At 41.7% G+C, this 12,987-nt stretch overlaps 1 protein-coding gene across 2 annotated transcripts in view; it reads right to left on the bottom strand.

Moving 5' to 3' along the window:
- Positions 1-235: 235 nt before the first annotated feature.
- The window catches only part of LOC144643449 (vacuolar protein sorting-associated protein 51 homolog), a 30,874-nt gene continuing 18,122 nt past the window's right edge, over positions 236-12,987 (bottom strand). For both annotated transcript variants that reach the window (XM_078502705.1, XM_078502704.1), the window contains exon 25: positions 236-494. The gene's annotated coding sequence lies outside the window, so the exon portion shown is untranslated. The remainder of the gene's footprint in view (positions 495-12,987) is intronic.

Raw genomic sequence — 12,987 nt, forward strand, 5'->3', positions numbered from 1 at the left:
ATCACCGACAAAAACCCAAGCAAAGGCGACAACAACTGAACTTAGCTCGTAACAGCTCCAACACCAAGTCACAATCGGGACGATGACACAATTGGGAAGGAGTTTCACGTTTGTGCACCCAAATGAAACAACAGTTCAGACAGTACATCGGCAAAATCCACGGTAATTCATTCTCTGTTTAAATGGCGGACTCATCTAACAAACGTTATACGAAAAGTAAAAGGCGACTCGACAGTTCTTAAAATAATTGTTTTATTACCCGTTCTTTTAAATTTATATTTTAAATTTTATTATTAACCCGTGGTGGATACAACCATTTTTCTGATTGATCCTTCCAAGGTTCTTTCAATATCTAACACGTCGGTCTCACCACAGCTAATACCATGGCCCAATTTTTCATTCAAATAAGCTCTCTTTTCTTTTTTGTCTGTGAACATTCCCTCTTAAATTTTGTGATACCGCCATCTTGATACAGTTAAGGTCGCGGGGGACACCTTAGGCTCATCATTATGCATTTATTTAAAGCGTATGCACGAGGTGCAACGATTGACATCGACAACTTTACGAGATATTTATGACTGGACAAAAAAATGGGCGCGTGCGTGTGATTTGTAAAACATCCCTGTTTCTTTGATATTTTAACCAATTTAAAACAACACTTAGCGATATACGTTTATATAGATTGTAGGAAGTCTTTGAGCTACACATATGGGGAAGCCGGTTGTGGCACTAATTGTGAAAACTCGCTCGGACTCGCCTGGCTCGCCTGGCTCGCCAGCCTCGCCTCGCTACTTTTCACAATTAGTGTCCACAACCGGCTTCCCCATATGTGTTGGGGTCGCAAGAGGCCTTTTTTAACCCTTACACACCAAGTTTTTTAAAAAAGATGTTTAATATACATTTTACGCACAAAATATAGAGCGGTCATTGGTGTGCTAGGAAGAAATTTCAATTGAACAAATAGCACCACTAGGTAAATGGAGCGAGAGAGAGAGCGAGAGGAGCCACCCAGAGAGAGATTCACACTTTACCAAGGACAGCCGTTACCAAGATGCCCAAGAACAAGAAAGTTTTACAAAGAAACAGGCGAAGAAAACGCCGAAATAAGGGAAAAACGAGAAATTACACTACGTGACATACGGAATAGTATAAAAACAGTAGAACTAATTATGAACATGTTTTTAACATCGTCCAATTTTATTGCAAAACAAGAAAAAAAAAAAACCAAAACAAAGCAAATCAAAACAAGTTTGATGTCGGCCTAAAAGATTATTTTGATTGCCAAGTGGGGTTAAAAGTAAAAAGGCCAGAAGTATTTGGCAAAAGTGAAACCATAAAAAAGAAAGAATTTATTTCAATAACACTCACGCTTCCCAAAAACTGGATACAGACCCCCCTCAAGGATTACACAAAATTCTTTTCAAGGCAAGCAGAAGTATACGACTTGGTCTACAATCTGGAAAAAATACCAGAAAACTTAAGGGAGAGAAAGCTGAAATCGTTAACCAAAGCATGGTTAAAACTAACAAAAAAATCGGGAAAGCAGGCGTGGAAATGGTAAAAAAAGGAGGAAAATGTGAGTGGCTTTCACATTCCTAACTTCCTGAAGCAGATTCGCCGGACCCGACAGTGTACCAATCGTTGTATGGCGCCATTGTATTAAATTACAACCAACCTTTAATTGCTGTGCCAGAAACAATTCCAATTGAACAAATGCTCTTATTGAGTAAACGAAGATGGAAAGAGGGAGAACTGGAGAAATTAACTTGAATGTAAAGAAAAACTTGAAAAGATCTCGTGGAAAAGCGTTTACAACATACAAAAAAACTAAAGAAAATGAAAAACAAATAACAATCTTTTTGACAGACGAGCTGATTGAAAAATTAAAAAAATTAGACAGCAGTGTTGTCGCAAACGTTTTAACAAGTTAAACAAAACTTGCACGCTCCGGTGAGTGCATAAATTAAGTTTTCCGCGTATTGCTGCCTCGATGTTGTTGATCTTTTTCAGGCTTTTTTTTTTCTTGCAATACAGATTCTTTGGTATTCTATCTGTCGTTTCTCTTGTGGAGTAACTGTTTGTGTTGCCACTTCTTCCAAAAATTGATAAACTCGAGGATTGTGAAGTAAAACACGTTCTGTTGGCGTTTGGCTCGTCATTCTTTATTATATCCAGGTGTTAGCTTGATTTATATACAGAGTAAAGAAAATGACATCATTAAGCTATTTTTAGTGACAATGACTCACAATTGGCCGTCACGTGCATTAGATCAAAAGAACAATAGTTGTGCACGTGTAAAACAATAGATTTTACATTCCTGAGTGCTTAGAACTCAGATTTTAAGCACACAGGAATGAAAACAACTTACAAAAGTCTAAAAATATCATTCGGGTAATACCCCGACTTTGTACGCCCACGCACGCAAACACAAAAAAAATTTGCATGCCGCTGTGGGTCACGCAATTTCTCGCTGTTCGCTTCAACTTAATTGTATTTTTTGCACACTCAGATTTAATCCTTTCGACTCGGCTGAAAGTCACTTTAAGTGCGCTGTAACCTTTTATTTTGCCTCGTTCAGGCAATTAACAACATCGCGGGTTATGTCTCGAACATTTTTTTGCAACTCGAACGACAATGCTTCCATCACAAAGTAAACAACAAGATGAGCGCAGACAATCATTCTTTCATTAAATGAAAAAATGTTCTATTGGACTGAAATTTTATTTCGAAATGTCGGTGGTGCTTTCGAGAAGTTTTTTTTTCATTTTTTGTCTTTCTGCTTTCATGATCTCTTGTCGTATTTTTTCGATATCCGGCTGTGAATTTGTTTGTGTGCAAAGCTTGAACGTAAAGTCTCTTGAAGTTGACGATATTTCTGCATTTCTCGTAAGATCAGTTGAAACTCTTTGTCAGAAACAAGATTATCATTCAGAGCTTGTGAGACAGAGCTGTTTATCGAGTCATGTTTTGCAACAGCCAGAGCGAGGATTCTTGAGTGCTTATTAACTTTACGTTCAAGCTTTTTGTTGATAACTGACAGGCCAGTGGAAGCTGCGCCAGATACAGCTGCTACTGCTGCAACAGGCGCGCCGATAACAATTCCAACACCAGTAAGTGAAGTCGCAACAGCTCCAGAAGACAGAGCTGCCGTCACGGCGCCAAGACAGACCACGGAATAGTGAATAACTTTCCGGACTTTTTTATATTTTTTTAACACAAGCCTGTAATGCTCAGCTTCAGCGGATATTTCTTTTTCAATTTTACTTATTTCAGTCAGCCGAAAATTCTCGGCATTTGTTGGGAGGCTTGGATAAAGTTGTGTTTCTTCGCGATCACCATAAGCAGGGGCACTCGGGAGAACATTAGCAGATGACATGGTCTCGTATACATAAAAGTTATTTTTGTATTTAATTTAATTCAATTCCAACTCATATGTAAGATTTGAGCCGTTAAAATCGAATGGATTCCCATTCTCATCTCTAATCGAAAGAGTCAGAGATGTCACTTGTGCATCAGCCATAACGTCACGCAAGACATTGGGCTGTTCACTTTTGTAATTTATGTTTTCGTAAGACTTTCCACGGATGTCGAAACAAGCTAAAACAGAAGATGGTTTACCATTAAAGAGATTCTGTTCTCTGTCAACTAAATCGCAATGAATGAAATAAGTTGTGGGAGAATTTAATCTTTTTATATAAGTTATAGTTCCCAAATGCCCCACATTATCGTTCCCAAGTAGTAAATTAGACATACTTTTATTGAGAATTATTTTTTTATTCTTTTCATTTTTAATTACAAGCGGTGTACTAACATCTGTGGTCGTTTCAATATCATGTTCAGCCAATTTCTTTTTAAATAAGCTCACCAACATTTCGAGTGTGTAATAATCAGCTGCAAAGGGAACAGTTACCGTATTTTCTTTTGTATCTTTTACATCTTTTACAAGGATTGTTCCATCTTCTTTTAGATTGAACCAAGTAGGTATATGAGATGACAGGAGCCGGATGTGGCTCGGTTTTGGAATAGGATAATCGAAATTCACAGTATGAGGATTTTCTGTTGTGGTGACAGTGAGCACAACCATCTTTATAATTATCTTTTGAAAAATAAATCTTTAATATAAAATGGCTCCGCCTATTCCGAGAGCTGATGACATTTCTCAATTAACTTTTCTTGATTCCAAAGAAAGAGATTTTATGAAGTGGATGAAAACCCCAGAAGCAACTAAAATTTCTGAAGCGGCAAAAGACAGTGCATGGAAACCTTTTCTTGCAAAATATCCAAACGCTGACCGAACAAAATTTGTTGCACAGGTTGAGTTCGCGTACAACCACACAGCAACGGCAGACATTTATTACAAGGCAGGGCAAGGCCATTTGATAAATGTTTTTGGCTCTGACAGCAAATATTGGAGCCCAGAGATGAAAAAAGCACTGGGGGTGAAACAAATTTCAGGCGGTTTTCCACAACAGCTGTCACCAAGCGGCGCAAAAGGCTCATCTTTGCCAATTCCCGCGGTTGGATTTCACGAAGCCGCACCGAGTTTGAAAAAAATATTTAACAGCCAAATAAACATCTACGTCACACCAGACCAATATTTCACAACGAAATTAAGAGAGATTTTTCAAAAAACAAAACTGAAGCATACATCAGGAAAAGAGTCAAAAAGGTGGCTTGCTAGCCAAAATATGGGCTACTGGCCTCAGCAACTTAACTTTGCTGTTTGGTGTGCGACAACAGGCAGTGGGGTAAGCCGAGAAATTTTCGATGAAGAACACTCATCTCTTAGCTTGCCACCGATTGTGCGAAATTTTTACCTTTTTCACGTTTATTTCACGATAAGGCGAATATTGTTTCAGATGGGGGGGATTCAGAGCGTAAGCGCCTTGCCTGGCGACCCAACGTTTAGCCAGTTTGACAACAAGTACGACGTGGCTTCTTACAAAAGAATATGCGCTGAGTTCGGTGTCGACCCGTCAAGCGATTTCCGTTTCACAACAGGCGCAAACCACGGACTTGGTAACGTTTATATCTGGTTTACTAACATTGGACCAAACAAAACTGGAGCAAAATACCCCGATTACGATAAATTTTCGGATGAAGGTGGAACTGCAAGCAAAGGTAACTTGATTCAATACATCGAGCCAGACGACGCTGCATATGCACAGGCAGACTGGTTTTGTCCTAACGGCACTGAAGGGCTTACTCAGGCAGGTTTGTCGAGAGTAAACCAGTCGATAGAGGCTTTTGTCTACTGTATTCTGGGTTCGCAGGTCAACGTTCGAAGTAGCATACTTGGAACAGGCGGCCGTGCAAAGGAAGCGCAAAGTGAGTTCCTCGTGTTGGTTGAAGACGCTATAAGGCAACCTGATCTGGCAAAGTCGGTCCAAAGATACCAACTCGCCATCGACCAGGCTAAGGTTCGGCTTAACCTTGCAGTCTGCCCAGGTGCCTGGCTTATGCCCGCTCGAATGGTGATAAACACAGAAAGCGTTGTTGGCTACAATAACCAGCTTAAGCAGGCTGTTGTTGGGATGAAATTAGGAGTGAATGATGAGGTTAATAAAGCTACAAAAAAAGCAGCTCTTAAACTGATGGCGGGAGGAAAATCAAAAATCAACCCACCAAACAGCCACCCTTCAAATCCTATACACAAGAGCGCCACAGCAAAAAAAAATCAGGCACCTGCAGCAAGCGCTGCTGAAACACAAGCTAGCAACGCGCAAAGCGCTAAACCTACGAAGGCCGTAGCCAATGATTCACACGAAATAAACAAAGCAACTGTCGCTGTTGGCGCGGTTGGAGCAGCAGCTTTGCTCTACACCCTTATGCGTTAACGTCTCTTTTTGATGTATTTTTCAACAAGAAAAGCAACCACAGCAAGGATAAGCAGCCAGGTGTGCTCTGCAAGAAATCCAATTACTTGACCAGCGGTTTTGAAAAGAAATTTCGCAATCGAGCCAATGAGACCAGGCAGAGCTGATGCTACCTTTGAGCCAATATCACTTAGGCCTTTTCCCAACGCTTTGCCGGTGGCCTTCAAAGAGTTTGTAATGGCACCAATTACAGAACCAATCGTGACACCAGCAGCAAGAAGTATTGCTGTTACTGTCACGCCATATTTTTTGAAGATCTCTTTGATCCTCTCACGAAGTGGAAGCGCCCTTTCTCTTTCTGCAATCTGCGTTTGCAAACGCCCGAGCTCCTCGGTTCTTTCTGCAACTCTTTCTTCCGCAGCTTGTTTGTTAGTGGGGGATGCATTCTCATCCTCTATAACAGCTTGATCTTTCTCGTTTTGTTGCTTCAGCTCGGCTTCTTTTTCTTTTAGATCATCCAACGCTCTTGTGTCGTTGAGCCTTTCTTGCAAAGTGTTTCTTTCGCTCTCTTTGGCAGCGAGGCCTGCCCTTAGTTGGTCGACTCGTGTTTTTTCTTTTGCCTTTTGCTTAGCTTGTTTTTCAAGAGCAGCAACTTCTTTTTTTGCGTTTTCAAAATCCTTTTCAAGATTTTTTTTCAGTTGCTTAAGTCTGCGCAATTCTGATTCATTTTCAACATTTGACCCAAGTTGATCAATCTTGGCTTGAGTTCGCTCGATTCCTATTCTGAGATCTTCTACTTCTTGGGTGACTTTTTCTTTCTGCATGGCAATTGTTTCTGCCTGTTGTAGTTTACTTTCAGCTTCTCTTAATATTTGTCTCCTTTCTCTTATTTCTTCATTGTCTTGAGCAATCAGAGATTCTGCTTCTGGCCCAAGGGAGGCTTTAAACTTGTCTGTGAATTTTTTGAGAAGACCACTACCATCTTTTTTTAAAATTTCTGTCTCACCACCTTTTGCACCAAATGAAACGATTGTTGTATCATTGCCAGGCTTTTTGCTGAAACCGATTGGGCCTATTTTTGCGAAGTTCACTTTGGGGAATTTTCTTTTGATAAAATCTTTAGCTCTGTCAATCATTGCCGGTTTGTCATCTTGATTAATAAAGCTTCCCAACAAAGGTGTTTCAACGTAGGATGTGTCTGGCAGCCCGCTCTGTTCGTGCTGCATCGTTTGCATTTCATGTTGTTCACCCCCATGGTAGGGTGTGGATGCCTCCCCGGGCTGAAATGGTCGGGTTGTGTCGACCTCTTGTTCCTCTTCATCATCGTTATCACTGTTGTGGTCAAGATCTTGGTCCAAATCAGTGTCCTTGTATCCAAACTCACCACCACCTTCCGCCATCACGTAATTTATATATATTTTCAAATTAAACTTTTCAATTTAACAATAAAACCAATCGAGAGATGGCTGCTGTTCAAGAAAACCTTCGACCGGGACGCACAGAGAAAATACTCGGCGCACTGAAAGCCGAGCGCGCGGTAAAACGAATCACTTTTGACCGCACAGAAGCCAATCCAGAGGAAACGTTGTATGTTTCAGTGCCCAAGCTGAACGAAAATGAGGTCATTGTGCCTGGCTCGCTGGCGCTGCGCTTCAACATCGACTTGAGCGGAGGCCATGCCAACAACTTTCTGGTTGACAACGTCAGCCGAGCTCTGGTCGACAAGTTTGTTGTAAAGTACGAAGGCACCGTCGTGCAGGACACGGTGGGCTATGACATCTACAAAATATTTGAGGATTTTTTCCTTTCGCAGGAGGAGCGCGACGACAGGGTGCCAGAGGGCATTCAGAGCGAGGACCTCAACAAAATTCGCTCAAATGCTGGCGATAAGAAAACTTCAGGTGTGGATGCAGAAAAAAAGCTAAATGAGCTCTATGGTAATAAATACCGAATCCGACTGGATCACCAGATTTTAACTGACCATGGGGCATTTTATCCTCAGGCACTATACAACGATCTTGTGTTCGAACTGAAGCTCGCGGCAGCCGAACATGTGGTCAGAGGCTCAGATACAACAAAACTAAAATACAAGTTGACAAACATCCAGCTGGAGTACGAGATGATAAGAAGCAAGGAAATTGCAGATGAAGCGTTCAGCGCTTATTCGGGCGGCAAAGAGTTCGCTTACGACCACATCCAGCGTGATAAAGTGACGACTTTTGCAAAAGGCTCCGACACACGTCTGAATCTAAGGGTCAACCCGCAGAGGAGGTCCATGAAAGGTATCTTGCTCCTATTTATTGAGCAATATAACAAAGGTGCAAGGAGCTCGGAAAAGTACATTAACCCGGACCTTACAAAAGTAAGCATCACTGTCAACGGCTCGCCAAACATGCTGTACAACAACGGCATCGAAGGAATGGACATTTGGGGAGAAGTTAAAAGATTCTACATGAAAGAAAAAAATAAAACGCAGCACATGACTCTGCAAAAGTTTTACACAGAAGACAAGTTTGGCCTTCTTATTGATCTGCGTTCCATGGCTGACCACTCGATGCACGGAAGCGGCACGCGCCTTGTGAACACAAAGGACGGTGTCCAGCTTGAGCTAGAGAGGAAAGCAAGCGGCTCAGGTAATTTGAACTGCCACATTTACGTAATCAGCGACGCCCAAATGAATATAATTGGCAGGCAGTTAGAATCTGTGCTTTTATAATATACGAACGAAGATGGATCCTGCCAATATACCCTTCAACGCCCTCATTGTGGGACCAACGAACTCAGGAAAAACAAGATACGTGGTCAATCAGCTTTGTGGCCCTTTCCGAGGCAAGTTTGACTACATCGTGCTCATCTGCCCGACGTTCGCGCACAACAAGACTTATTATCGCTTTGCTGAGGAAGATCTTCGATTTTTTGTTTTAATTTGCGAGCAGCACGAGGTTGAATCTTTGTTAAGGCTTTCAAGATTTCTTTTTGAGGGAACGAACACGCTTATCATCCTCGACGACTGTGCTGCTTCGAAAGATGTAAAAGGAAGAACAGGGGAGTTGGTGAATCTTGCTTTCTCTGCTCGCCACGCAGGTTTGAGCGTATGGGTGTTAACTCAAAAATTGACAAGCATAACATCCTCATTCCGCGAAAATGTTGCGGCAATCGTTTTCTTTTACACCCCCTCTGCCAAGACCACGAAGGCAATCTTTGAGGATTACGCTGGCGAACTTGCCAATGAGGATTACAAAGAAATCATTTTAAAGCTAAAAAAAAATAAGTTTTCGCATCTTGTCATTTCTCATCGCCACCCTTACGGCACAAAATTTTTTTATTGAACATATTTTTTAGAGTAATAAATGGCTGACCCGTTCGCAACAACCTCACCCGATGCTGCATGTGAACAAGAATTAGCATTAGCTTCCGTAATGGAACTGCTTGGATCTGAACCAGAAAGTACAGAAAGCGCAATGGACACCAGCTTAATTCAAGCGGCTATGCAAGGACCAAACATTCCTGCTTTACGCGAGAAGCTTGCAATTCTTGTTTCAACAGGCAAGTCCAAAGAAGCAATCGGTGTGCAGCTGACACACGAGCAGGTGAAGCGCTTGACAGATAAAGAAGTTGAAAAGTACTTCAAGAGATATGAGGCATACGTTGGCACCAAGACAACGGAAAATCTTATTGACAGCGCGCTAACTCTTTTAACAAAATTAGCAAGTCTGTTTGTGCCCATGAAAAATATTGAAGCTTTACAAAAAGAGCTTAAAAATGACTACATTATAAACAGCGAGCTTTCCAATCTTGTCGGCAGTTTGTCTTTCAATTACGGCAAGCTTCTTGCTCCTGCTTCTGCTGCTTTGATAACAGCAAAATATATTGATTACGACTCAGCAAGTTCATCAAAAAAACAGTCAGATCTTGATGAAATCGCCTCTGAGCGGCAGGGCGCCACGGAAAAAAGCTCCGAAGGCACCTTTACTGAGTAATACTCACAAGACTTCCTAAACAAAGCTAAGAAAATACTGAATAATTAATGAGCAATGCTTAGAAATTGCTTAGCAAAAGATCTTGCTGAGCAAATTTCTATTTAAATATTATTTTTTCATAAATATAATGGCCGAGCTCGAACAACGTGAATTGGAAACTCCTGTTTCTACCTCTTCTCCTGTCACTTCAACAACTCCAGCAACAAAGCCTGCCAAAAATCCAAAGCGAGTGGCTGCTGGCAAGCTTGCAGCTGAAAAAACAAAACAGGCTCGTGAAGCACAGAAAAAAGCTGCTGTCGAGGCTGCTGCAATAATTGCAAAAGAAAAGGAAAAGAAATCTGCGGCTGCAAAGCGAAATGTAACACCACCGGCCGTAACGGAACCAGCTCCGCCCGAGGCTCAGCCGCAATCAAGCGGTCTCACCACAAATCAATGGATATCTTTGCTTGGTATCGGCGTTGCAATCGTTACAACTTATGTGAAACGCGAAGACATAAAAGCCTTTATAAACGAAAAAAGAAGTCCAACATTTAAAGCTCCGCCAACTCTTATAACTGATGACACACAAGTTACAGCAGAAAGTATTGGAAGGGTTGCAACGCGTTCTTCAGACACGCGCCAAACGGGCTCTAGAATTCCGCAACCAACAAACCAAAATGGCTCAAAAAGAGGAATCCGTCCGATGGATTAAAAAAATTATTAAATAATTTTCATTTAAACATTCGATTTTTTAAAGTATACAAAACACGATGACCGACACGAAGATATACACTATGTCTGACCCAATGGATTTTGGAAGCTTTGTTTTGTTGAGTCACTGTGCCAAATGCTTTGAAAAATGCTTCGAAGAAGATGAGGCACGAGCAATAGCTGCTTTTGAAGAGACAAAAGCCTTTTTTAACCAGCTGAAACCAGAAGAATTAAAAAATTTTATTGCTATTGATGAAAAAACTGTGGAAAGTTTAAACAGGCAGTATGAGGATTTAATAAAACTTGAAAAAGAGTATGAAAAAATAGAAAATGAAGAAAAAAGAAAAGAGAAGATTGAAGAAGCAAAAAGTTTGATGTGTGCTGAAATGGAAAAAATCTTTAATTCCATGTGGCATGATGTGTTTGACCAACTAAAGTTTTTAAGCAAGTAATTTTTTGTGTTACTGGCTAACTTTACCAATTAAAGCTTTTTTTTTCTTTATTATAACGATGAAGCTACCGCGAACTTTTGATGAATTTTCATCTTTATTTTTTAAAATCGGTGCTACGTCGATTTCTATTAGTGTATTATGTTTTGTTATAGGCTCTTTAAGAGATGATTTTATTGAAACATCAAGTGGAGTTGAGGAATATGAAGAGGACAACCAACAAGAAGAAGCGCGCGAGCGCCAACGAGTCTATAATGAAGGGTACAACGCAGGTATCGAAAGCACAAAAAAAGTTGCAGCCGGCGCTGCATGAAAAAAAATTTTCAATTGAATACTTTTTTATTATTTTATACTGAACTGTCATGTCCGACAACAAGCTCGTGAAAACGCTCATGGATGCCGCCACCATTACAGGTCTCGCCGCCGGAATCGGCTGGGCTGCCAAAAAAGGTGTGAAAGAAAACTTCACATCCGACCCAAGCAGCAGTTTTATGAACTATGTAAAGTTCACAGCCGTCATGGCTGGCAGCGTTGCACTTAAACAGTATCTCGAGGACCAGAAAATTCTCCCCACCAATTAAAAAAAAATATCATAATATAAGAACAAAAACACACAATGGCAAGCGTAGCGATTATGGCTGGCGGAGCTATCTTGAACGCTGCTGCTTTCATTGGCGGCAACTATCTTGCTCGAGCTTTGGGTGGCGGAGATGACGCCGCTTTGAAAGAAAAAGAAAGACACGACAAAGCTCTCGAGGCTTACCAGGCAGCTTACGCGAAATACTCTCGCGACCGCACCAAGCTCCTCGACTGGATACAAACCAACGCGGAAATAAAAGAGCAGGCCAAACAGAACTTCACAAACACAGACTACGCTTTCAAACTCTACAACCAGGCACATCCTGACAAACAAATGATTCCTCCGAAAGAACCCAAGTTCTCTGATTTTTATCAGCCAAGCGAGCAGCAGAAACAAGGTGAACTGATGTTTGTTGGCGCAGGCGCTCTTGCTCTTGGGTACGCTGCCTTTCGGTTTCTTTAAACGTTTCTTTTTTTTCTTGTATACGCATGGATGCAAAGATCTCGAAAGTCTACTATAGCCCCCAGGGCTACTGGAAGGGAATTGCAGCGATAAAAAAATTAGCCGAGGCTGCCAAGGTTTCCGAAGATGCCGCAAAAAAGTGGCTAGTTAAGCAGGCCCTTTGGCAGATCTACCTTCCGGCACCACGATACGTTCCTCGCCCAAAATTCGATGTTTCTACCCCTAACGCGGTCCACCAGGCGGACCTTATTTTTCTGCCACACGACAAACTGCCGAGAGGGCGAAAAGTTTACAAATACGCGCTGACTGTTGTTGACGTTGCCAGCCGTTTCAAAGAGGCCGAGCCTTTGACCTCCAAAGATTCAACTGAGGTTGCAAAAGGTTTTCAGACAATTTACAGGCGAAGTGCACTAAAATGGCCACAGATGCTGCAAGTTGACCCTGGTCGCGAATTCATGGGAGCTGTTACTAAAGAAATGGAAAATCACAAAACCTATATTAGACGCGGGCGTGTTAACATTCACAGAGATCAAGCCATTGTTGAACGTTTTAATCAAACACTGGCAAAGCGCCTGTTTGGTTATCAGTACGGTGTCGAGATGAACCTGCCATCTGGCCAGCGGTCGACAGCGTGGGTAAAAAGGCTTCCAGAAGTTGTTACCGCTCTGAACAACGAAGTTACCAGTCTTACTGGAAAAAAACCTGCTGCTGCAATCAAAGAAAAGGCTGTTTCGTCCAAGCCGTCCTCAAAATATACAAGACCTGTTGGCTTGAAAGAAAAAAAACTCCCCTCTCTCGTTAATGTGCGCTATCTCTACCAACCTGGCGAGCTGGAAGGCGGCGTAAAAAGGGCTACAGATCCGATTTGGTCATTAAAAGTCTACAGCATTGAAAGGTCTGTTACTAAACCTGATCAGCCAGTGCTTTATTACTTGCACGATGGTCCAAAGCGCGGCTTTGTGCGTGAAGAATTGCTTATTATTCCTCCAAATACACAGTTACCACCAAGC

The sequence above is a fragment of the Oculina patagonica genome, chromosome 2 (assembly GCF_052425735.1).
Source record: "Oculina patagonica isolate OP01 chromosome 2, crgOcupat, whole genome shotgun sequence".
Lineage (NCBI taxonomy): Eukaryota > Metazoa > Cnidaria > Anthozoa > Scleractinia > Oculinidae > Oculina > Oculina patagonica.